A 27,500-nucleotide genomic window follows, 5' to 3' on the forward strand; every position below is an offset into this window, starting at 1 on the left:
AACATAAGGTATTCATCTATAGTAATTCCGAGTAGTTTGGCGGATGGAACCACTTCTATAGGCGAGTTGGTTTGACTCAGGACTCTGAGAGTATTTTTGTTATAGGAATGAGTCTTTGTTGGGGGGAACAGTAAAATTTTAGATTTATTGGCATTGAGAGAGAGGTGGTTTTGGTGCATCCAGTTTTCGGTGGTTGAAAAAGCAGTTTGAGTTTTAGTGGACAATTCAGAAAGGTTAGAGGCAAAGCAGACCAAGGTAGAATCATCTGCATATTGAATGATTTTGGCATCAGGAATTGCAGACTGAAAGTTATTAATAAAGATGTTAAAAAGCATTGGTCCTAGGATAGATCCCTGAGGTACACCAGTAGGAGTAGCTAAGAATGGGGAGGTGGAGTTTTTCCATTTGACTGACTGTGATCTGTCTGATAGGTAGCTGGAGAACCAGGATAAAATGTTTGGTGAGAGATGAAGATTTGAGAGATGAGAGAGGAGGTGATTGTGGGAAACAGTATTGAAAGCTTTGGACAAATCTAGCAATACAGTAGAGACCAGGTGTTCAGAATCTTGGGCTTGATTGACAGTTTTTAGTAAAGACAGTAGGGCGTTTATGGTGCTGTGGCCTGGGCGGAAGCCATGTTGAGTAGGTGTAAAAAGATTGTTTTGGGTTAAAAAAGCCATAAGTTGGAGGTGATGCACTTTTCAAGGATTTTAGAGATTGGTGAGAGTAGTGCAATAGGGCGGAAATTTGAAATATTGGTGTTTTTGCCTCCTTTGTGGAGATGAAGAATATAAGCTGAGCGCCAGAGTAAGGGGACATATGATTCCTTTAAAGGCCTGTTAATAATGATGCTGATTGGGAGAGCTATACCGTCAGCAGTACATTTTAGGAAAGAGGAGGGAATATTGTCAGGAGCATTAGAGCAAAGGTTTAAGTTTGCATAGAAGTTTTTTTTTATAAAGTTAGTGGAGACAGATTTGAGGTTAAACATAAGGGAGTGATTATTAGGGGAATTAGATGGGGAAGAGTGAGAGACTGGAAGGTTGTTATTGGGGAATGTCTTGGTTAGGTCTGATATTGTTTCTACGAAAAATTAATTAAAATCTGAGCTGATTTCAAGGTCTGATTTACTAGGGTCAGGACAGGGGTTATTCTTGGAGCCAGGATTGAGAAGTTAATTTATTGATTTCCAGAATTGCTTAGGGTTTTTGTTATTAGACTGGAGCCTAATATAGTAGGATTTTTTATCCTTGGTGATTAGCTGTTTCACATGGTTACAAAGTTGTTTATATTGAAGGAATGTATTTGGTAGGTTATTTTTTTGGTAAAGCTTCCACAATTTGTCTCTTTGAAGCATAATTTGTTTAGTATGCTTGGATACCCAAGGAGCTGTATTAGTTTTTATTTTTTTTGTTTCTTAGTGGGGCTACAAAATTTTGGGTGTCTAGGAAGACAGAGTTGAAGTAGTCTGTAGCACTCTCAAGTGGGAGGGTTTTTAGAATTTGCCAGTCCATTTGTTTAAGCATATTAGAGAAGGTTGTGGGGTTAAAGTTACTAAGGTTGCGAGTAAGACTGTATTGGTGCTAGTGAGGAGAAGAGTTAGTTGCACGTTGAATGAAAGCTGGGATGTGGTCACTAATGGAATCAGGAATTGTGCCAGTGTTTGTTATTTTATTTGGATCACAGACTAGGATCCAATCAATAGTAGATCCAGGTGGGTTAGTTTTGTTAGGTCGAGTGATAGGGTAGATTTTTTGAATGAAGTTATAGAGGTTAATGGATATGGATGGAGAGAGACTATTGACCTTGTTCCAGTCAATCTTTACATCACCTAGAAAGTAGGTTTCGTATTTAATTTTAGTAGATGCCTAGTAGAGGATATCTTCGAGGATAGAGATGTTGCCAGGAGATATATATATAGAGCAATAAAGCAGATGTTTTTATGTTTGTTCGGTTTTAGTAGTCTAGCTGTGAGTTCAGTGTTATTGAATTGAGGAATTGGAATTTGGAGGGGAATTAAGGTGAGTAGGTCAGAGTAGACTAAGGCAGTGCCACCACCTTTTTTATTTAATTGGTCATTTGTAAGGATGTGAAATCCTGGGGGCAGGATCTCTGAATCGGACATATGGGGTTTAAGCCAAGTTTCAGAGATGGCTAGGATGTCTAGTTTGTTATGGCTTAGCCAAGCTTGAAATTGGTGGACTTTGTTGTTGAGACTCTGGGCGTTAATTGTGAAGATTTTTATGGAGTTGTAGGGGGTGGGAGGTGCAGGGGGGAGGAGGAGGCATTAATAATGATATTGGGACCGGGGTTGGGGTGGATATCACCAGCTAAGACTAGGTTGTTGAAGGAGTTAATCTTGAGCCATTTGTATTTGAAAATTAAGAATTTAGGAAGATTTAAGATTAGTTTATGTGTCTGTTTTGTAGCAAAGGTGGAAAAGATTTTAGTGTGGAATAGGTGTAGAGGCTTAGGCTGGAAGAGGGAAGGGGAGATAGAGTGGAAGTGAGAGTAAGAGTAAGGGTAAAGGTTGGAGTGCATGGAGGTTACTTTTGTAGGTAGAATTGGGCAGGCATTGGAGGACAATGAAGTGGTATAGCATAAGGGAATTAGTAAAAGAAGGAGGAGGCAGAGGGCCAGGAGGGTGTGGAGGATTATTGAAGGCATGTTTATGCAAGGGGAGAAAGATTATATGTAGTTGTGGAGCAGAGAAAAAGGCTATGCAGGAGTATTATATGTAGTTGTGGAGCAAAGAAAAAGGCTATGCAGGAGTGAGGGTTTAGGAAGAGGAACAGATTTTCTTAAAATTGTAAGAAGGGGAGGGGAATGTAATTGATTAGGGAAGTGGATAGAGTGAATGTAAGTAAGTGGGCTGGCTATACGTGGGTGGAGTAAGGAGGAAAAGTATCTATTGGTGATTTAGGTAGGATGGGAGGGGGGTGGGAAGAATAAACGTAGGAGTGGTGGGGGACAGGTGGAAATTGGGGGCATGGTAGGGGAGCGGAGTGAGCCCGCAGAGCGAACGGAGTGTGATACAACTAAAGGAAGAAGGGTCTGAGAGAACAATCTGTGAGCTGCTGATAGCTGGGTTACTACCAGGAGGGAAAGGGTAAATACAGAGCTGGAAATTCTGTGTTATTGATAGTAGGGGGAATAGCTGGCTGCAGTTATTAAGCAAATTGGTGGATTGACTAGGGAATGTAAGAGCAGTCTTAAACAGCAGAGATATGTATTGCAAGATTCTAAGAGGGAGAGAAGAGATAGGAGTGTGAGAAACAAGCCTAGTAGAGGGAGCAACCTGGACAGGGAAATAATGTTACAGCTGAGCTAGAGATAGGAGATAGCTATTAGACATAGGGAAGATTGTGATAACAGCTGCAGGAGGCATCACAGGGACAGGAAGGTTTATTTATTAAAGAGTAGAGAGGGGTATGGCTGCTGGGTATCCTGGCTAGGTCACTAGTTTTAATACTTTAAAATTACTGGAATCCAACGAAAACACAAGACAAACTTTAAAATAAAAACCTGAAGTCCAAAGCAACAAAGCTTACAAGCTTAAAAGAGATGTAATTTAATGTTATAAATTTGAAGCGCTTTTCGTCACCGTAAATGCGGTAACTTCTTCAGAAGTGGTGTTACAACGACCAAGAGAAATACAGGTGTTGAAAAAAATTTTTAAAATACAAGGAACAAAGTATCACATGATCAAAATCCACCAACCAGATGGAAGTACCATTATTATTATTATTGATTATTAGTCTTAGTAGGATAGCTGTGATTGTACAATAATGGGTATTTTCATGTTTTAAATTAACTATGAGATGAATGGGAACATTTTGTGTGCATTGTTTCTTTAAAATGTTGCCACCAATGGTACTTCCATCTGACTGGTGGATTTTGATCATGTGATACTTTGTTCCTTGTATTTTAAAATTTTTTTGAACACCTGTATTTCTCTTGGTCGTTGTAACACCACTTCTGAAGAAGTTACTGCATTTGCGGTGACGAAAAGCGCTTCAAATTTGTAACATTAAATTACATCTCTTTTAAGCTTGTAAGCTTTGTTGCTTTGGACTTCAGGGTTTTATTTTAAAGTTTGACTTTAAAATTACTGGTATATTATGTATTTAATAGTTAGTATATATGCTTACTATAACACACATAGAAGTTATGTTAGTAAAACTACAACTTTACTGCTAGGTTTGGGAAACACATACTTTCTTGCTTTCCTTGGTAGCAGGGTTTTTGACTTTAAGATGGCAAGTTTCAGAAGTTTTAAGGATGAGGGGCTGGTAATATTTGTGGGCGTCCTTATTCTCCAGGCAGGTAGACCCTTAATCTTAGAGGAGGATAGGAGAATGGGAAGAGAGTTAAAGATGCTATGGCCAAGAATGCACAGCAGGCAGGGGGGTATTCCAGTTATTAAAGATCAATATAGATATATAGAAATATACATATTCATATTCACACACACACACACACACACACACACACACACACACACACACACACACACACACACACACACACACACACACACACACACTAAATAGCAGAAAGATGTTTTAACAAACTGTCAATTGGGTCTCTAAGTAATTGATTTGTCCAGGTCCTCTTCAATAAACACACAGCACACCAAATGACATTTGACAACCTTTATTAATATTCCATAAACATATCTTCATTGACCAATTGACATTTTCTTTTGTTAATCTTGGCATAAACATCCATATAACAGTTAACGTAGGGCAACGTGACCCTGCTCACCTTGACCAAGTAAGCAGCATCCTTACCTCACTTACTTTTACCTATCAAACCGCATCCAACTGCTCACTTGAATTTCCCAACATCCATGTAACAGTTAAGTTAGGGCAGCACAACCCCACTCGCCCTGACCAAGTAAGCAGCATTCTTACTTCCACCCACTTACTTTACTTTTCAAGCAACATCCAGCCGCTCACTTGAATTTCCCAACTATACCTCCTATGGACATAGGCCAGCTCTGTTTGCCCTCACTGCTCTTGGGGTCACTTTGCTTCCCTACCCTACCCCAATTCCCAGTAACCCCCACTTTCATTAAATTTATACTTAAAAGACCACAACCTCCTCCAAAACAACAATACACCACTCCCACTCAACCCACTCCCATATTATTGTAGTCTCCCCAGATTTCCTATAGTCTTTTCCCATGACACGTCCCACACCCATTCTACTAACATAGCCCACATCATACTTCACTCTACACTGAAATTTTACTTTCCAGTTATTAACATGCTACTACTCATTGCACTATTATCCACCCTACTCACAACCACCTATCACCTTACCTCCTTTCACCACCTCCAAGCACTCCACACATACACACACACACACACACACACACACACACACACACACACACACACACACACACACACACCTACTACTCCAATCAACCCAGCAACATCACACCCACTCACCTACATCAGAATATAACCACCCCTGTTCAACAACACATTTATCCAACTATTCACCCTCAGATACCCTTCCTCTCATATACCCCCAATCATTCTACACAAATACTCTAAGCTCACCCTCAGACTCCCATACATCTTCTTACTCAAATTCTCTCTACTTACCCTCAGTGGGGACATTCACCCAAATCCAGGCCGTGACCCAAAAAACAGACACCACTCCCAAGAACAAAACTCTGTCTTGGTACACTCCTCTTTGTACTTCCTCTGACCTATTAATCTTAAAACATTAACCTCAGAAGTATTCTAAACAAAGTACCAGAATTCCAAGCAGCCGTGTCACTATACTCCCCAGACAAAGGAATAATTACTGAAACGTGGCTAAAGAACCACAATAAAGACAACTTCTTACCCCAAGGATATAATATTCATAGAGCTGACAGAAAACATCAGCATGGCAGTAACTTATTCAGTCATATACAAGGATAACCTCATCCTGCAGCAGCTAAATACCTCCCCTCTCCTAGCCACTTGCTCTGAAATCTTAGTCTCATGCTTACAACTAAACAAAAATAAGACCATCATCATCATAGTTGTATACCTCCCCCTGGAAACAACAGCATTACAATTGTAAATCTGCTTTACTGGACCTCTACTACATACAATCAGGAAGTTTTAATCCTAGGTGACTTTAATCTTGACTGGTCTACATGTACCTCCACAAATCCAGTGAATCATATCAACCTCTTTGGTTTCACACAGTTAATCTCAACACCTACAAGAATTGACAAACACAGTAATAAAGATTCCATACTAGACTGGATTCTCTCTAATCACCCAAACCTATAGGATCATAGGTAGGTACTAGGCTATCTGCCCAAGGGCATTTATAAGCCTAGCCAGAGTGTGTCTGCTTTTGCCACCCCATTGATTAATTAACTGATCCTCTGTCAAACAGAGCCAATGAAGTGATCCCAGGGGTGTATTTTCTGTTACCCATCCACTCGTCAAGGTTTCTCTTGAAGAGTCTTAGTGAGGGGCTCTGCCTAATGTAGTTTGGAATTTTGTTCCAAAGCATGGGGAGTCTCTGTGACAGGAATCTATCCCTCCAGCATGTTCTATTTATTGTTGTGGCGAGGTTTAGCTGACTGGAGTGCATGGCTCGCAGTAACTTGAATTTCTTTAGGTTGAGCAAGTCCATCAATTCTGAGTTGGACATGGCTTTGTAAGTCAGGCAGAGATCACCTCTGAGTAAGCGATATGCCACTGAGTACAGCCAGAGTTTTTTCAGTCGGGCTAAATAGGACATATGTTTCAGGCCAGTAATCCTCTTGGTGAGGTACTTTTGTGGTGTTTCAAGCTGTTGGAAGTGTCTTGTGAGGTACATCCCAAATGGGGCATTGTACTCTATGATGGGTCTAATGAGTGACAAGTAGAGGGGCACTATAACATCTTTATTTCTAGATGCGAACCCTTTAGTAATTAGATGGGCCACATAGAAGGATTTCCTAACTACTTTGGCAATATGATTGTCAAAGGAGAGATTACTTTCTATCGGGGTCCCCAGATCTCTTATTACCTCTTCTGTATTAAGGGGGCTGCCACCTATGTGGTAATTCGTGGGTGTTTTATTTTTCTCAAATGGGATGACTATGCATTTTTTGGCATTTAGCTTGAAGCCATGACTTTGACACCAGGTGTCTGTCTCAGTAAGGCCCTTTTGGAGGATGTCCATGTCAGCCAGAGAGTCAGTTATAACTCCCAGTTTGTAGTCATCAGCGAACTTGGTTAGTCCTGTGCTTGCCTGTACTTCTGAGAAGTATATGCCGAACAGTAGGGGTCCCGGCACTGAGTCTTGCAGGACACCATTTGTGACTGGGTTACAGTCGGACCTGGAGCCCGCTATTCTTACTATATGAGTTCTGTGTGTGGCAACCCATCTCGTGATGTAAGGGTTTATGTTCAGGCTGGTGAGTTTTTCCTGCAATACCCGAGTGGAGAATGGTGTCAAAAGCCTTGGCAAGGTCAAGGTAGGCTGTCTGAACCCCCTTTCCCTCATCTATGGCCTTGGTGACTGCCTCGAAGAAGTCAACCAGGTTTAGTAAGCATGATCTGCACTTAACAAAGGCAAACTGGGTCAGGTCAAGTGTTTGGAAGTTCCCAATGTCTTTGTCAATGAGTTCCATGATGATGCGCTCCATAACCTTGCAGACCAGGCTTGTCAGGCTTATGGGGCAATAGTTACCAGGGTCAGTTGTGGCCTCTCCTTTGTGGAGAGGAATAACCGTTGCTGTGCACCATTCTATGGGCACGTAGGCTGAGGTTGAACAGCGTGTTTAGGTGGGGGGTTAGTTTGTTCTGTAGTTCGTGCAAGACGCAGCCTGGGACACCATCTGGTCCCATTGATGCTGTGTTTTTGGCTTTTGAAAGGGCTGTTTTTACCTGTGAGTCTGTGATTTTTGGGACACTACACTTTTCCGGTATTGTTGTGGGCCTTTTTGGGGGTGAGAGGGGGGTGAAGTTTCCACTGAATCCATCTGCCAGGATATTGGCAATATCAGTAGGTTCAGTATATTTTGTACTATTTTGCACTAGTTCAGTGCATATCTGCTAGTTGCCACTTGGATTCTTAACATAGCTAAAGAAGGCTTTGTGGTTATCTTTTGAATCCTTAGCTATTTATCTTTCGAAATTAGCCTTGGATGATTTCATGAGGGACCTTAGCTTCTTACTGAAACTGATCAGGGATGTCTTTCCTTTATGGGATTTGCTTTTTTCTGAACTAGTTTCCTCCTTCTCTTGTATAGCCTGTTTATGGCAGGGGTCCACCAAACTGGTTTTCTTCTCTTAGAGGAGTGAGTCTTCGTTTTGCTAGTGATGGCATGATTCATGCATCCTTGTAGGTGCTTATAGAGTGCATTTGTAAAGGTTTCTGCATCTTGGGCAGCATTATCCTTTAGCGTGGGGCCTGTAAAACTTACCACCTCTGTCTTAAGTAAGGTGAAGTTTGCTTTAGAAAAGCTTTTTACTGTGGTTTCCTTACTTGGGGGTGGTGGTGGGGTGTGGACATCCAGAGTGATTAGTTTATGGTCTGATCTAACCAGTGACCGGTTGACCTCTGGTGTGGAACACCTGTCGCCCATGTTGGTGACGACCAGGTCCAATGTTTTCACCTCTGGTAGGGGAGTTTACCAGCTGATCCAGGGTGTTTGAGTTGATGAATTCCACAAGTGCTGGGCCTGGGAGTTTGTACTCGAGTAGTTTTGCCAGTGAATGGTAGGGTAATTGAAATTGCCCAATATCAGGGTGTTCAGTAGGACCCTCATGTTTTCCAGTGCCTCCAGAAAGATGGAGTGGTAGTCCTGGGTCATGGAGGGTGATCTGTAGCAGGCCACAATTTGTACTGCAGATTTGCCCGATGTTAGTTGCACATGAATGATCTTAGAGGTATCATGCTGCACCACTAACCTGGAGGTGTAGGTATCCTTGATGAATATGGATGCACCCCCTCCTTTTGTGTTTCGTTCCATGTTCTGTGGCTGAAACGTGTGGTATGAGTTGTAGCATGGAAGTGCTGGGCTGCTCTTTGGAGCCTTGAACCAGGTTTCAGTTACTGCACAGATGTCAACATTCTCCATAATGAGGTGTGCTTCCAGCATGTACATTTTGAGATTTAAACTCCTGGCGTTGAGTAGCATAACTCTCAGTTTTTTGTTAATTGTGCTGTTCACGGATGTGGGTTTGCCTTTTGAGCATATGTTCACAGTTCGGCTGCCTCCCATACTCCCTTAATGATCATTCTTCCACCTATCTAATCAGACACAAAACACACTCAGCCAAAACCACTATCTATAAGAATATCCTTACAAAAAACACTTTTTCATAGAAACCTTTAATACCCTCCAAAAACATCAAAACTGGTCCCCCTTAAGACACCTTCCCCTCGATGACTCTGTTAATACTTCAACAACTCATTCTTAAGCATCCTAAACTCTCAAGCCCCTAATAGAAAAGTACATTGTAAATCCATATTAACTCCATGGTTTACTAAAGACGCCTTAAACGTTATGAAACAAAGAGACAGAGCATGGCTAAATTATCAGGTACCAAAAACCCAAGCTTTCTTCACAACTACTGCCAACTATGAAACCTAGCCTAAAAACAAATTCGCTCTGACAAAAAGTCCTACTACACACTGATCCAACAAAAACATAAAAGTAACCCTCAAAAGTTCTGGTACTCCATGAAACAACTCCTAACTCCTGGAAAACCACTACCCTCTCCCTAACCACCCCAAATTCCAACATAAACATAACTGCCCAATTTAACTCACGTTTTAGAAACTCCATTCTGACCTTATTAAATACTAGCAACTATATCCCTCTAACCACTCCAACAGTTCCTTTCCATCACTCTGCTACCATCTCATTTCAGCCCATCCAGGCCACTTTTACAAAAAACTCTTTCTATGACTAAAACCCACTACTCTCACAGTTGACTAACTTTCAAATGAATATCTTACACTATCAGCTGACGCCATCTCATACCTAATCTCTTTACTTATTAATCGCTCCATTTTAGAACAATATGAATCAGTACTCCTGGAAACTCTCCCACATCATTCCTCTTCATAAAGGTGGCCCATCCACAGACCTATCCAACTATAGACCCATTGCCATACTCTCCCTCATTAGCAAAATACTAGAAAAATGCATACATTCTCAACTATTGGCCTATCTACTACAAAACAATCTTCTCTCCAACCCCCAGCATGGTATGGTTTTAGACCAAGACACAACACCACAACAGCCCTTTTAAGTTTCACAGACTCCATTAACCACCACAAAATGAATAACAATCTTGTCTCCTCCATTTTCTTAGATACGTCAAAAGCATTTGACACTGTATCCTATAAAAAAAAACTACTTCAAGAGATAGCATCCTTACATCTCTTACTATCATCTATCACTTAGTTTCAGAGATATCTGTCCAACCGAAAACACACTGTCAAGTGGAAATATGAAATCTCTTCCCTACTACCTATTACGGTAGGAGTCTCACAGGGCTCGATTCTTGGGCCTTTACTCTTTTCCATCTTTACAAACAAACTTAGTTCCACAGCCACTCATGCTACCCAGGTGCTATATGGAGATGACTCCACTGTAATCTGCACAGCCCCTTCCCTACCCACACTCCTTCTCAGACAGAGCAGTACCTCAAAGAAAATCAGCTCATGCTAAATCCCAGAAAGACAAAACTAATGATATCCTCTAATAATAGATCCAGAAAACCCACTAGCCCATTTTACATCCTCTCCACCAACAGCACTAAAAGTGAACCAGTAGAAAGCATAAAGTTAATAGGTGTCACAAAAGACAGCTCCCTAAAATATGATAAACACATAGCCCTTACTATAAAAATCTACATATTAAACTTGGCTGCCTGTAGTTAACTGAAGACTTCATAAAGTAATAGTCAAGGCAGCTATTAGCATTTATATCACATTATCGAAAGATGAAAATAGCGAACGCTATTTCATCAAACCTAAAATATCTAAACCACATAATATCGAACATTCAGAACAGCAAATTTTTTCCTTGGGAAAAAATTTGTTATTCCGAAACACATACACACAACACAAGCACACCTAAAAAAACATCAATATCGAACATTCAGAACAGCAACTTTTTCCTTGGGAAAAAATTTGTTATTCCGAAACACATACACACAACACAAGCACACCTAAAAAACATCAATACACACACATACACTTATAATCCTACAACTAACCCTACACTAAACTATACATACACTACTATCTATCCACTTACCTTAACCCAAACCCTAGCCCTATGGTCCGTCACTATCGCACACTCACTTAACCCACCCCTCACCCTAATGCACATAACCCGCGCCCTAACCCTAACTCACCTAACCCGCACCCTAACCATAACTCACTTAGCCTGCGCCCTAATCCTAACAACCACACAATCACACACTTACCTAAACCCGGCCCATACATTTCCACCACAGTGCTGAAAATAGCAAAACCACAGAACCAGCCAACGAAATTCTATCCCTAGGAAAGAACTCGGTGTTCTGCAGCTTCGCTATTTTTAGCTTTAGATTACAACGGGTCGATATTAGAACATTCGAAGTTTTAAACTTCGATGTTCTGATATAGACCCACATATTAGCACCGAGTTATGCAGCACTAAAGTTTCAAATACACTGGGAAAACAGCTATAAATTATAGTCTCACTATTATGAAGGAGTCACTGAAGGGTCCATTCGAGGCAACGCTATGAGTAAATGGCTCAGACTTGTAAAAGCAACACTATTTCATCAGCTTTATTTATTTATTTTTCATAACTTACAGCACCATATGAACAGTCAGAGGTGGCGGACACTTGGAGCTTTTCACTCCAGACACCTCTCTGGATGGTGCGCCCCTTTCGTAAAAACTCTGCTGCTCAGCTGAATGTACTCCCTTGTGCTCCTGAATGTACTGTACAACAACCACGGGAATACCCCCAGGGCCCACTGCCACCAATGGTCAAGCTAGGATGGAGACCCCAGCCCCCAACAAAGTCCCACAGTAGGGGCAGAGTTTAAACTCTGCACCTACCAACTTCAAAGGTGGCTAAAACAGCCGAAACTGTCCTGCCTGCTTCCCCTCATACTCTAATGCATGACACCATTCAGTGACAGTGGCCCATAGCTCTCCACTTCCTAGAGCAAGAAGTCTGAAATTAGGGGGAAAAAAGGGACACACCTGGAATATTGGTATTCAAATCTAGAAAGCTGACAGCCCAACAGGTTAGCATCAACATGGATCTTTCAAAGGCATGAAGCCTGAAACTCTAATGTCTGCCACCACATCCCTACCTCAGCATCAATGAGTTGCCAATAATCTGCCAAAAACAAGAACCAAGACATGAAGCTAACTCTGGGAATGCAAAAACCTGCACAGCCGAGAAATCAGTATGATTGAGAAGTATGAAGCAAGCACTCCCCCCAATCCCTGCCCCACCAACTGTCAGCACCGCATTTCCTTTTTTTTACTCCATTCCTCCCCAGTAAACAGTTTTATCAGATCCATTGCAAAATTGGTGTCTTGTGAGCTGCATTCCGAACAAAACAGTGATAATGACTTAAGACCCCTTCAGCAAGAACTACAGTACCATCATTAGATTTGTACTTGACTAATCTCATCTGTGGGTAATTCTAAGTCTAGCCAATTTCCTCTCATGAGCGGAAAACCCTGCACCTTGTGTTTGTCAAGGTAAACACTTTAATTTACCTGACTACAGTATGTCATTTTTTGACTTCCACCCTCAACAATTGCTTCATTTAACCTCAATAAACAAAGCAGACAAAATATGATGTAAACACCTAGACATTCTGTTAAAGTTTACATTTTTTATTTTTTGGGGGGTAGTAGTTATTAAAATTCTATTTTAATGTGTGTATATGAAACTGATAGAGCATTAGTTACACAGGAATGATTGCCAACCTGTGGGCAGGGCTCTGCTCTGTTAATCATCCCTGCCCCCTTTCCCCTCAACAGTTATTCACATGATGAGCATGTGTGACCACTAGTATGCACCACAAAGCCCATCGGAAAGAAAGGAAAGGAAAACAAAACACAGTCCATACCCTGAATGGCAGGAATTATCTCTCCAATTGCACATGCACATGAACTGCTAACAGCAAACCTCCATATTCCTCCTACTCCATAACCAGAAAAGGAAGAACATCCAGCAATACCCTGACCCTAAATGCAATTAACAGAAGCATTCACCCACAGAGATCCTCAATACTCTGAATGAAAGGCACCTCAACAATTGTGTCTCACCCTGAAGTACTGTGCATATTATAACGTGCAAAATGACATAACTATATTGACTGGACAGTGCGCACAAAAAGGCATTAATGCCACCCATACCATGGCTACCTCACCACAACTATCAATGACCTGACAGATTGCCCTAAATAGTTCCAAAAAAAAATATTCCTACAGTTATGCAGAGGCAATGGCACAGCAGTTTCTGAGGCTCCCACGCCCCCACTAATTGGCAGCACTGCATCCCAAAACCCCAATGATCTTAAACTGTAAAACAGCTCTCAACCTCTTGGCCCAAAATCTTAAGAAAGCAAACAGTAAGGGGGAGGGTGGAAAAGCCTCAAAATAGAGACAAATGTAAAACACCATGGATTGTGTAAAGGACTGAAGGCTAAAATTTAAATGCCCATTATCATACAGTGAACCCATTCCTCCTTGACTTACCACAAAATCTAGAAAACCACACCTTTCCAAAAAAAAAACAAAACAAAACAAAAAAAAAAACATATGAGGCAAAGCTTTACACTGCAAACATCTGGCCAGTTGAGTGGCATGCCTTACTGTACTAATAAGAACCACCATACCCTCTAGAATTACCCAAGGCTTAACTGAATGCAGAAGTACCTAGTACCTACTGGTCATCACAAGCGTAATAGCTGCAGTAGCAAGTTCACACCAAAATGTGATACCTCACCCAGTTACACTGTCACAGAACTTATTGGGCCCCTCCCTACACTTACCTCACTTCCTCCCAGTCATCCTGCCTTCCTATTTAACCCCCCCCCCCAAACTAGCATCTTCCCTTACCTCATAAAACCCATTACTATTTCAATCTAAACAACAGAAAACACATATGACAAAAAGTTTACAACAATATACTTCCTCTTAAAGTGGTAGTTTTTATTGAAAGCATTTTTAAATGAGACTGTCAAACTCTAAACAAACATATTTTTTTCAAATCAACATACAGAATTTTGGGGATAATTTTATGAGCACTGATATGTTGACAAAAATATGATCACACAAGCCAGTCATAGTCCTACAATGGCAATTTCCTATTCATTTTCATTACACAAGCTATACCTTACCAACACAGCTGCTGCAGTCAGAAATAACATTTTACTTATTTCAAAATAACATTTTACTTATTTCATTTATTTATCCTTTGTTAACAACAACAACATCCTTTGTTAAACATAAAGTCTCACTAGGTTAATAGCCTCTTTTCAGGGGACATCTGAGGAGGTATTTATAATTTATAATTTACTAGAGAAAACATTTTATTATTATATTCCATGTAAATCATAATAACCAAACCCTCTTATCAGCTATTATTAAAAACTGTTGCGCACTACTAGTTAATTTTTTCAAGTAGTACTGTTTCATTTTTTGAAAATTAATGGAAGGAGTGTTGCACTTGTCCTTTAAAATTAACCTGTTATTATTCTCACAGGCATTTTCAAATAAGGCCAATGCACAATGTAAGGGGGGGGGGGGGTTAAATATACTTTACCTCTTAAAAGTGCTTTCAAAATCATCAAAATCACTGTTAAACATCAAAGAAAAGTTTAAATTACATATAAACAACTGAAGTTTGACTAGAGTTCTTTCTATGCCACTTCCCTGTAAATGTAAAGCTTCTGTTAAAAAGCTTAAAAAAAGTTATCAGTAATGCCCAATGAATTGTAATTAAAAATGTTGAAATCACGTTACCTTCTGTAATTGACAAGAGTATTTGTTAGTTTCTTATGTTGTTCCAGGCTCTGTAACTTCTCCCTCTACCCCATACTGGAATACTTTACATCATGGGGTTCCTACTCCATTTGAAAGTTCCTGATGGGCGAGCTCATCCTGTGAGGTATATGGGTCTGACTCACTAATCTTGACATTTGACATCATGGACATCATTTCAACCTGGTGCTGCGGTAGCGTTGTCACCTCACAGTTAGGCGTTGCACGTTTGATTCTCAGTTAGAGTGTCTTCTGTGTGTCGACATGCGTGAATGGGCGTTCCTTCATTGAAGGTTGTGCGTTAGGCCCATCAAGCCAGCATGTAAAAATCTACTGCCAATCATTAGTGGACCGGAGTTCCGCTGTGGCGACCCCTAACCAGGAAAAGCCGAAAGACAGTAGTACAGGAAATCAGGACACTGCCAGAAATAACTGGGAGACAAGAGACCAGAAAATAGAGGCAATATTGAAATATTCTCCTGTAAACTTGAATGTTGATAGAATAACAAACAGGCTTTACATTAGCAAGATTTTTCTGAAGGATATGAAGTCTGAAACTCAAACATCTGCCATTATTTTCTGACTTCAGTTCTCAATGATTTACCAGAAAACCAAAATGTTACGAGGAACAAACAAAAGGAACAGACTAAAATATAAGACAAAAATCTGGACATTGTGGGCAAATGTGGACAGATGAAAGGTAAGTTTATGAAAAATAACCAGTCTGTACTCAGCACTACAAGTCAACAAGTTGCTGAGACAAGATAGCCATTCAAGTAAAGGAAAAAACTCTCATCTCACTCAACAGAAAAGGTAAATATGCAAATCAAGTGAAAGCCAAAACCAAATGGCATTCCCGAAGCACCACCCCAAATTATGCAGTGACAAAGACAGATCAAGCCAATCCCTCAACCCAACCCCCCCCCCCCACCAATTATCCACAATGGACACCTCAGTAGAAACCAAAAACAAAGTCAAACTTTAAACCAATGGAATGATCAAAAAAATCCTGCTGAGACAATTGTAGCCAAAGGTATCCATTATTCATTCACACTGCACATTTAATTTTATTGATTATTATTGGAAATATATATATATTTTTATCTATTTTTTTACATGTGTATTAAAAAATAAAAATACAAACTGTGTTGGCTTTTGGATAGCTACATAATGCCCAAGTTTGGTAAAAGTTCCTTAGTTCAATCGAGCCAGCCACCAAAGTGATAAAATCAGATGCAAATGTTTTTTTAACACTTTTGAACTCTGACTCCTTACCCAAGACATGTTCAGGGTCAAGCTGGTTTACAAGCAACCTTCTTTAATCTAAAACACTGTTTATTTTTGTATTTAAAACTATCCAAGGTCTATTATTAAGGTTCAAAGATAATAGATTTTTTCTCAGACATTTTCAAGGGTCAGTAACTGAAATAAAGTGGTAAAAGGATAACTTTTGTGAATGGATTATACTTGATGAATAACATAATTCATACTTACATTGCCTTCAGGCAATTACTTTTACCATGAAAAGAAAATGGATTTTGTTCAAGGTAAATTAGAATCTCATTCTTAAATGCCCACTGTTGTTTTTCTTTCGGCTTTTCCCGGTTAGGGGTCGCCACAGCAGAACTATGGTCCGCTAATGACTGGCAGTAGGTTTTTACGGTGCCGAGATGCCAGCCCGACACCCAACCTTCAACAAAGGCACGCCCATATAAGCATGTCTTTCGAACGCCACTCGACCATGGGGAGGACATGCAGACTCCACTCAGAAGGTGCTCCAGCCTAGAATCGAACGGGAGAACCTCTTGCTGTGAGATGACAATGCTACCGCTGCACCACTGCAGCTAAAGGAGAAATATGTGCTGATTACTTTTAATGCTAAATTTTGGTGGGTCTCAAGTAGGGTTGCCACCTTCTTTCATGGCTAAAACCAGAGTAAAGCCACACCCCTCGTGTCACCAGTAACCCCGCCCATCCCATCCCATCCCCTCTCCTATCCACATTAGGCCCATTTTATGATGTCACCATGGCATCACTTGGCGGGGTACACCCTCTTTTTTTGTTCCTGCTGCCTGCTTTCGGCTGATTTACTATGCTTTTCTGTAAAAAAAGCATAGTAAATCAGCCGATTTACAAACTCCGATAGTCTGTTTCCTTTTCGAAACAGAATACCAGAGTTTGTACAATGTATTCTGGACTACCGAAGAATCAGTTTGATTTCTGGATAGTCAGGAAAAAAAACGGAGGGGTGGCAACCGTAGTCTCAAGTGCTGCAAGTGAATCGCTAGAAATAAAACTGCTCAATTTATGTTTCTTTTTTTTAAATTTTAATGAATACAAAATAGAAAGGAATCTTACTATGAATCCTGGCAAACTAGATTGCTTCTGTCTCACAGTTGTGTTTTAATTTTAGAATGGTAAACATCATGTGTTAAAATGCAGCTAGATAATACATGTCATATTTGAAATACTATTCATATTAAAAAAGATTATTTGTCCCGATCCACTTCAATAAACACATCACACCGAATGACATTTGTTGACCTTTATTAAACTTCCATAACATAAATTTGATAACCAGTATTTATTAAATACAGATAGTATTGTTGATTTTACTCATAGCATAAACATCCATGTAAAGTTAATCAGGACAGTATGACCTTATTAATCCTGACCCCTCACTTTACTTATGAAGCAGCATCCAACATCTCACTTCACATCCCATTTGAATTAGGCATCCAACCAATTATCTCAGGACAGCATGACCTTACTCATCCTAACCAAGTAAGCAGCGTCCATACCTCTACTCACTTACTTTACTTATGAAGCAGTGTCCAGCTCACTTCATATACCATTTATTGAATTACACCTCCAACTAAATAAACAGCGCCCTTACCTCCATTTGCTTATTTATCAAGCAGTCTCCAACTGCTCACTTTCCTTTCACAACTCATTGAAATGAACATGCAAACATCAGAGGGGGAACAGAAAAGGGCAACCCTGTCCCTCTTCTCCGCCCTACCCAGTCTAATAAAATACCCCACAATCCCCACCAATCCACCCAAAAATGAGGGAGAGAGAGTGGGTAGCAAGTCCATGCCAAAATGTGATTCCTTACCCAGCTATACTTGCCTAAATGTCTTAATACCCTCCCTACCCTTACCTCATTTCCTCCTAATCATCCCTCCCTCCATTTAACCCTTTCATCCCCCCACCTTCTTAAATCCCACTAATACATTTATCTACCCCCCTTCTGAAGATGTTCCTGGACAAATTGATTTGTAGCCAAACCACAGTTGTCCTGGTCCACTTCAATAAACACATCACACTGAATGACATTTTATGACCTTTATTAAACTTCCATAACATAAATCTGATAACCAGTATTTATTAAATACAGATAGTATTGTTGATTTTACTCATAGCATAAACATCCATGTAATGTTAATCAGGACAGTATGACCTTATTCATCCTGACCCCTCACTTTACTTATGAAGCAGCGCCCAGCATCTCACTTCATATCCCATTTGAATTAGACATCCAACCAATTATCTCAGGACAGCATGACCTTACTCATCCTAACCCAGTAAGCAGCCTCCATACCTCTACCCACTTACTTTACTTATGAAGCAGCTTCCAAGTCACTTCATATACCATTTATTGAATTACACCTCCAACTAAATAAACAGCGCCCTTACCTCCATTTGCTTATTTATCAAGCAGTCTCCAACTGCTCACTTTCCTTTCCCAACTCATTGAAATGAACATGCAAACATCAGAGGGGGAACAGAAGAGGGCAACCCTGTCCCACTTCTCTGCCCACCAGCCTGACCAGGCTGTTCCCCCATCCTCATAGCATGGTTTTGGGAATAGTAATGCAAATATGAACAAGCAATGTCCGATGCCTAGCGACGTCAGTAGGAGTCAACTACAGACGCATCCCAGTCTGGGCACTTCATAGCCACATCAAGTTAGTAAAAGTAGCAGCAGGAGTGAGTGTGAGCCATACCTCTTACGGCAAAACATCTGGAGAAAGCCGTAAATAAGAGTGGGGCAATGGCCCTAAACTTTTTTTTTTTAATCTTTTTCCCTTCCCTCTCTCCACTGATTTTAACTATTGCTATTCAAAATTATCGGTGATCAAACCAGTTACATTAACATGCATTTCAATGCCTATACCTATCAATGCCTTACTCACAGAATCCTGGGCACAAGCAATGTAGAAGTTGCTGCTACAAATGCTGTACTTATGCCTATCAAATGCCTTACGCATGGAGTCAGGTACAGCTAGTGCAATGTTGCCTTTTTTCTCTCTCCCTCCACAACTGTCTTCCCCTTTCCACCCTTTAGTACATCTGGCATATTAGCAGGGACAGAGCCATTTCAGCCCTAGTCAGAAACAGCCAAGAGAAAGCATATCTGCAATGCAGTTTAAGGTTGACCTACAGCACCCCTCATGCCTTCTATACATGGCAGTGTCACTAGGGTGAGTCACAAAAAAGGGTGTGTGAAAGATATCACAAACTGGTTTAGCAAGGTAAGGAGTGGGCTATGATGTATATATATATATATATATATATATATATATATATATATATATATATATATATATATATAGATAGCTCCCCCCCATATCACCTCTTAATCCCCTCAAATCTCCATCCCCCTTTTACAACTGCTGCCAAAGCTTCTTCCTCCCTCCCCCCCACAAAGGCAGCACAACATTCCCAACCATTAACCATGTCTGCGCAGCCAGCGTCCATTACTATACCATCTCACAACCCGCAAACATGCCCCAAACATCTTAACCACACCAAAAGGTCCTACTCCATATTACTAAACTGTCGACCCACCAACCCACTACTTCCTAACCAGAATAGATCAAGTTGTGCAGCCAAAATTTAGTCTAACCAGCCCCCTTTCAAATTATGAGCACACCATTAAGTCATTCGAGTTCACCTCCACCCTTTCCCTGCCAACCACCAAACCTCTTCCAGGCCTCCAGCTGCCAGAGCCTCCCATAAAGCTTACCACTTCATTACTATTACACTCCAACCAAATAGAAATAAAGCAATCACATACTTCTCAACTTTTTAAAGCCAGATATCTGGAGAAAGCCTTATTTCTCTTTTCTTTTACTAGCTGCCTGACAGGGAGCATATGCAGCCCTCAAAGTTAACACTACAAAAGAGCCTAACAGACTGGGGCACTGAGTCACACATGACCGCCACACCACACCTACACCAAAATGACACCAAGCCTGCTCCACAACACTCACCGAGACCCCCACATGCACCAGCAAAAGAATTGAAAGCTTTAGAACAAAACTAGAGACACACAGAACCCAGAAATAGGACCCAAGTTGAAACATTCCCTTATAACAGTATATCTGCAGCCAAACTTCTACCTAGTTGCATACTACACATGTGATTATAAACTAAATCTATTCCCCGGGGAATGTCCTGAAACAGGAGGACACCCCCACCCATACCTCTCTGCCTGATTTCAGGGATGTCCCTGATTCTGATTTTTTTTCCTCCATGTTATTCCCTCCTAGCACTGGTGTCTTTGGATAAAAGGTGGTGTCTTATACCTAATAACAACAATAATTAAAAGTTACAGACTTGTTTATTTCAGGAAATATACATTAATTCACACTGTCACATTCTGTTAACACTTCAAGCCACCAGAACTAATATTTTAAAAGTGGCCCTGATTTTCTGGATTTATCCCAGATTCTGTTGAGATTACCAACCCACCTCAACTGTAACCCCATGAATCCAATCTTGCTGCCTGCCCCAAATCAATACCATCAGCCCTATGTGGAATGGACCAATCAATTCAAAGTTTAGACTTTCTGACTGAACAGGTAAGAGGCAATCACTGTAACCCTCAAACAGCAAGTATATCATACAGAATAGCTGAGTGGAACACCCTTCCCCCACACACAATATCCTCAATCAACAGCAAAGCAGCTCAGCTGTAGCGGCTCAACATCCACAACTATTCCTAAATCTGTGAAAACACTGCTCCATAAACTACTGCCACTCTAGAGACCAATACGCACACTACGTACTTAAAAGTAACAAAGTAATGCCTCTTGACTGCTTAATCAGAAACCCATCCAAATCCACCAACAACCATTAGACAAAGGTTAGAGAATAGTGCCCTAGTTACACCATGTCTTGCATGAACAGTACTAAGCAGTACGCTTCCCCCTCCTCCCCACTCAACAGTGTCATTCATATTTGTATTCCATTGGGAACAAAACAGTGAAATGTCTTCAGAATTCTCCAGCACAATTACAATACAATCAGTAGCTGCTTAGGGGAGTAACCATCTTTGCAGGTCATTCTGAGCCTAGCTGCTTTCGTTTTTGGACACCCTGCTTTTTATGTCTGTTAAGCTAAACTTTTTAACAAATATTTCAACCTCTAATAGATACTTAAAAGGACATCTGGACAGATCTCTAACTAGTGGGAAATGGGGCCCACAAATAGTGACACCATTTAAATATCGCTGGTATGAATTCCGTAGAGGTATCAACTTCGAGTCCCCGATATTTGTCAGTGTTTCTGACTTCTGTCCTAACAAGCTGTCAATAATCACTCAGAAAACTCCAAAAAAGAAAGGAACAAAATATGATGCAAACACTCAGACATGCCATGAACATGTAAAGAACTTTTTTTTTTATATACATACTAAAACTGCATTAAAATGTATATTAACTGACAGAAGCACAGTCGTTTCCACTAATGTAATCCAGAGGAATGACTCCACACTCTGTTAACACCATAGCCCTTGACAGTTAGGCACAACATGTGCATGGTCCACCCCAGGCAATCACTTGTACACACACCCAAAGCCCGTGAAAAGAAATCCAACCTTGAATGGCAGACATGGTCCTTCAACTATAATCATGCATGCAGCAGAAATGCTGCAACCAAAAACCTCCCTATTCCTCCTACTCAAAGCACATTTGGCAAGACACCCCTGAAGTACTGTACTTATCATAATTTGCAAAACAGCACAGCTGTATTTGACTGGAAAATATACAGGACTGCACTCACCAAAGGCATTAATACCACCCACTACAATTACCTCACCGCTATCATCACTAACACGGCGGCTGCCATCAACCGTCCTAATGGCCCATGACAACTACACAGAGGCAACGGCTCACAAGAAAGGCCATTAATCACAAACTGGCAACCATAGGTCATGCTCTTAGCCCAAAATCTAGACAATGCTACCACATATTCCTCAAATAATGGGGCAGATCACAAAGCTTCACCTTAGGGACAAATTTAAAACTGTCTGAAACCCTAAAAGCCTAAAAGGAAACATTTTGCCACCATGCATAACCAAGTCCTCTCTGACTTTCCACAGAATCCAGCAACCACACCATCTTAAGTTAAAGGCAATGGGAAAAAAAATGTTTTCTATATAGACCACCTGTGTCCTACAACCAAAACCCACCAGCAACCCGAGGCCTACCTGTGCCACAGGAATACCTACATGTCATCTCGGACGTATGCTTGCCTTAGCAAGTCCATGCTAAAATGTGATTTCTTACCAACCTACACTTGCCTAAACCCGTTAAGCTCCTCCCGATCCTTAACTCATTTCCCCCTAATCATTTTTCCCTCTGTTTAATCCTTTCAGCCCCCCCCCACCCTGTTAAATCCCACTAATACATTTATGTAACCTCCCTTCTGAAGATGTTCCTGGACAAATTGGCTTGTAGCCAAACCTCATTTATTCAGCCATTGCCACCTTGCAAAGCAGAAATAAACAATGTTCCATGTGGGCAAAAACATATCAGTTCACTGCAGATGACACATACAGAATAATATTCAGTAGGAATTTCTAAAAGTGTAGTTTAGTGAAATTGGTGTAAACTATTTTTATGGACTAGCTATTTGTGTTGTCATTAATGCCATCTTCTGAATCAAAAGTAAAGCAGTTTCACCTCAAAGCTGCTTTCACATCATTCCTGAAGACAATATTGTCCAGAGTTAGAGCACCATTTCTATTAAAATTTGTTTAAATTAATTGCTATATAATATTTCCTATTTCATTTTAATTTAATTAGAGCCCAGTATAGGTTCACCTATGCATCTATGAGGTCAAAATTAAAGAGGACTCAACTCATCAGTTTTAATTCTTTAGGAAACATACTACAATTAACAATTTAAATTTAAGAATTTTCTTCCTGAATGACATGCCACCTACCTATCAAACCTTAAATATGCCAACTCAACAGTCACACAAATGTGTAAAAACAGAAAAGGCTACTCATAGCATTATCAGTGCTGGTGCAGAAAAAATCATGCTGGCAGGGCTTTTCTACGGAGAAAACATCAGTGAGTTTAAAACAAGGAGTTAAACCCTCATACAATCAGATCTGTTTGGGAATACAACTTACTTTCACAATATTCAGTTATAGGAACTATTCAGTAAAATTAAAATGCATACTGCAAATTTTCAGTTTCCTCTTAATATACTAGTATAAAAATTCTTATTTATGAGAGCTGCACATAATTGCTCCAGAATCTTTAAACTACTAAACCTTTTTTTGCTTTGTGGTACTAACTAATATTCTGTTACTAACAAAACAATATCTACTTTTCATGTCACCTCTGAAGCAAATGCACACACTGCTAATATGCAACACATTAACTTGTTTTAAAGAGTGAAAGAGTGCAATGAACTTGATAAGTAACATCAAGCCATACAAACTAATATGCTAATTAGTACACTGTACCTAAATAAACAATATTTACATTAACGAGTATTATCAGAGTAATAAGCACTCCAGAAGCCTAATACTTTAACGAACTAATTGAGGGATTATTTTTTCTAATACCTACTTTGTCTTCCTCACTTTTGTGGGCGATTACAGTCTGTCATGGCACACAATCTTTGCGAGGCAAAAAAATAAAAAAGGATATAATGTCCACTCATCACAGAACATTAATGTAAAAATCACACACACACACACACACACACACACACACACACACACACACACACACACACACTAAGAAACTAATCATATATGAACAAACACTTAACATGTATCTTCAAATGCATTTTTAGTCCAAACTACATGTTAATACTGCGTGACTTGCTGTTCTCTGTATGCGTTTGAGTATTGCTTATCTCTGTCTGCTTTGATTTTGGATTAGAGTTATTTGTTTAAGGTTGAATTATTTCCATTTTTTATCTTTACTCCTTATATTGCACTTTATTTTGTTTTAGCTTTTTGTTCTTTTTGGTGCTGCCCGCCCCTACTATAAATCTGACTTTGAACAATCCTCACAGTCTCATCCCATCAGCTCATTCTACCAAGCACTGAGAGATCAACTGGAAATGCCCTTCGTTTAGATGCTTAAACTTGAATTATACTCCCAATTAATAAAAAAATGCACTTTATTCAGCTGCTTATAGTGTATTTGTGCTTAGTCCTACTTTATTTAGCTTTCAGCTGGATGTTCTTAAGTGTTCAGTTGAATTAGAGTTGCTCCATGTTAGCAGCCTGATTACATTGTAACTGTTATTCCAAGCCTCTGATTTCTTATTTAAGCAGTTGGGCTCCAAACTAGTTATCGTATAGTAGGAATGCTTGTCGTCCACACTCTTGTGGCAGGAAAGGTAGCTTACACCCTTCTGAGTTAGGAATTTCTTGCTGAAGCTTATTGTGTCTGTTATTCTAAAAGTGTCTTTGTTCTGGTTAATCACTTGGGTCCCAAATCAGTTATTCTACATTAAGAAGTTTTGTTGTCTACACTCATGAGGGAAGAGAGGATAGCCTCTACTCTTCTGAATAGAGAACTGCTGGTGTAAGTCTTGTGCCTTTATTTGTTTGGCTAGAGAGATAGTTTGATTAAAATCTGAATTTCTGTATCTGAGGCATTTGGTGATGTTTGGAGACCACACTGCTTGGGAAGAAGAGTATTGCTGGTTTCTGTTAAATTCTACAAAACTAAGACGTACATTACCATATCCACTGTTTCGGCACTTAGTATTTTGCTGCATTAATTTATTGTTTCTGTGTTGAATATCTACACTTTTTTACCTTTGTATTTTACAATCTTTATTTAGATCTGCCTTGGTTCCACTTTAGCAAGAGTAGAAAGGACTTGAGTAATTTTCTTGCCTGGGACTGAGTAAAGGAAATAAGTGGGTGCTGTTTTTGATTGGCCACAGTGCTTTGTTTGTATTTTTTAATACAATCTCCACTGCTATTTAAGTGTCACAACTGCACAACACTTGGCTCAAAGCCTATGAGCTCTGAGGCATTTGGCACGGTTTAGGGAGCACACTGCTTGAGAAGAGTGTTGCTAGTTTCTGCTAAACACTACAGAAGCAAAGACTTCCATTACCATATCCACTGTTCTGGTACTTGTTTTTCATATTGTTTTTATCCCATGTGTATTGAGTGTTTCTATGCTGAATAGTTGTACTTTGACCTTTCTTACACTATTTATTTGGAACTACTGCTCTCTGCACAGCGGCACCTACCACTGATCTGTATAATTCCCTTTTGAAACCTGTACAGACACCAATTTTTCACAGTGTAAGTTTCCCTTAAAATACCCTTACTGTCCTGACAGATTTTTTTTAACTACTAGAGCATCTAGTTTGCACACAGTTGAGTTCTGCTCATCAAGTTGCTTGTGTTACTGACCTATTCTATATTTAAATTTCCCTCACTCCTCCCTAGTCGATCAGTAGTCATGGATATGCACTTCCAACTCCCTCTACGGCTAGTCTGGTTGTGATGTGTATTTTGAGGCATTGAAGCAATTGCTTCATGTACACTGACAACCCACTTATTCATAATGAAACAGATAAAGTATGGAGAGGTAAGTGTAAACACACTTTAATGCTGGAGGCAAAACTCACTCATACAACCAAAACTAATCCTACAGAGGTTTTCCATGACAGTTGCACCACACCTACCACACAGGGTAAAGACCCTGCACCTAAGACTAATTGTGCTGAAGCACTTACAGGTAATCTTATAGAACATTAAGACCTCCTGCATAGCAGAATCATTAAAAGAGTCCTCAGCCATCACATAAACAATCCGTTAATATGCAACCCACAACTATACATAGTAACACTGTATCCAAAGCCTCTACTGCTAAGACCTTACGGCAAACCAGAATAAAGCTAATTTTCCTGGTCACTGGTGATTCTGTAGTGAGGTACACTGATCTCCCCCTCACCAAACAAACTAAGGAGAGACATGGTTAGTTGCCCTTATTGGGGCTAGGATCCATCAAGTCACACAGGCAATCAGGTCATTGAACTACAGGTACCAGTATGACTCTGATATTTTGTGTGGGTGTTAATGACCTGAGATGTACCTCCCTTGACTATTTGATGTGACACATGATCAAGCTTGCTGATTATGTGCTCAGGCAGGTATGAGCCTAGCACTGACCAACATACTACCTTCCCGAAGGATGATGCCATGTTACCAACAGAAAATGATTGATTTTTATAATTGGCTTAGATTTTGATGTCAGTCTAAGGGTGTACAATATTCATTGGCCTGAGAGGATATGATTTATAGACCATGCTGCTTTGCCAAGGATGGTCAGCACTTATCCCCTCTAGCTCTTTGGATATTGGCAAAGACTTTTTCCACCCCCACATTGCCTTTTTTAGGCAATGCCAAACTGAGAAACCTCCTGACTTAACTGAACCTAGGAAGAAACATCTGAAGGTGGTACTGCTCAATGATAGAAGTCTTAACAATACTTTCTACTCTCTACAAGCCTCCCTCTCCCTAGAGAATGTAGACATCTGTGTAGTAACAGAGACATGGTTTAAAGTCACAGATATTACCCTGGCAATGCAAGTTTATAATGCCTTTTATATCTTTAGATCAGCTATTACACAAGAGAGAACTTAAGGTGGAGGAGTCTCAGTCTATATAAAAACAACCTTGTATCCAGACTAGTTAAAGTGCATGGCCCACTAAAACTCATACATGTGCGACTCACCATAAGTAGGGCCTCATATGATATCCTTGCAACCTATGTCCCCCTCCCCATGTTCCAGGAAACCCATACTACCTATCTCAATTTACCAGAGTTCCTCTCTGTTCAACCCAATATGATCTTCATGGGGGATATAAACTGCTGGGAATCCTATGCCACTTCTAATGCACAAGCCCAGTGATTTGTAAATGTCATTAGTACCAGCATCCTAGAACAGTTGGTCCATTCTCATTCCAGGTGTACAAACAATCTTGACCTTGTACTCACGAACATGTGGGAGTAATGTTCCTCACTCAATGTAATATCGTCATTCATCACATCTGAACATAAGGCAGTATTGCTTGAAATAAAAATTAGACCTAGAGACCTTGTGAAACCAAAAATATTTAGGAACTATTCCAAGGCTAACCTCTTTCTAGTCACTGACACCTTGGCTAAATTCCAAGCACCCC

General features: G+C 40.2%; 1 protein-coding gene across 1 annotated transcript in view; it reads left to right on the plus strand.

The window, feature by feature from the left end:
* The window catches only part of ZNF804A (zinc finger protein 804A), a 1,529,955-nt gene that overhangs the window by 757,470 nt on the left and 744,985 nt on the right, over nucleotides 1-27,500 (plus strand). The window lies entirely within an intron of this gene.

This window comes from Protopterus annectens, chromosome 6.part0, assembly GCF_019279795.1.
Source record: "Protopterus annectens isolate FY-2018-M chromosome 6.part0, PAN1.0, whole genome shotgun sequence".
Taxonomy (NCBI): domain Eukaryota; kingdom Metazoa; phylum Chordata; order Ceratodontiformes; family Protopteridae; genus Protopterus; species Protopterus annectens.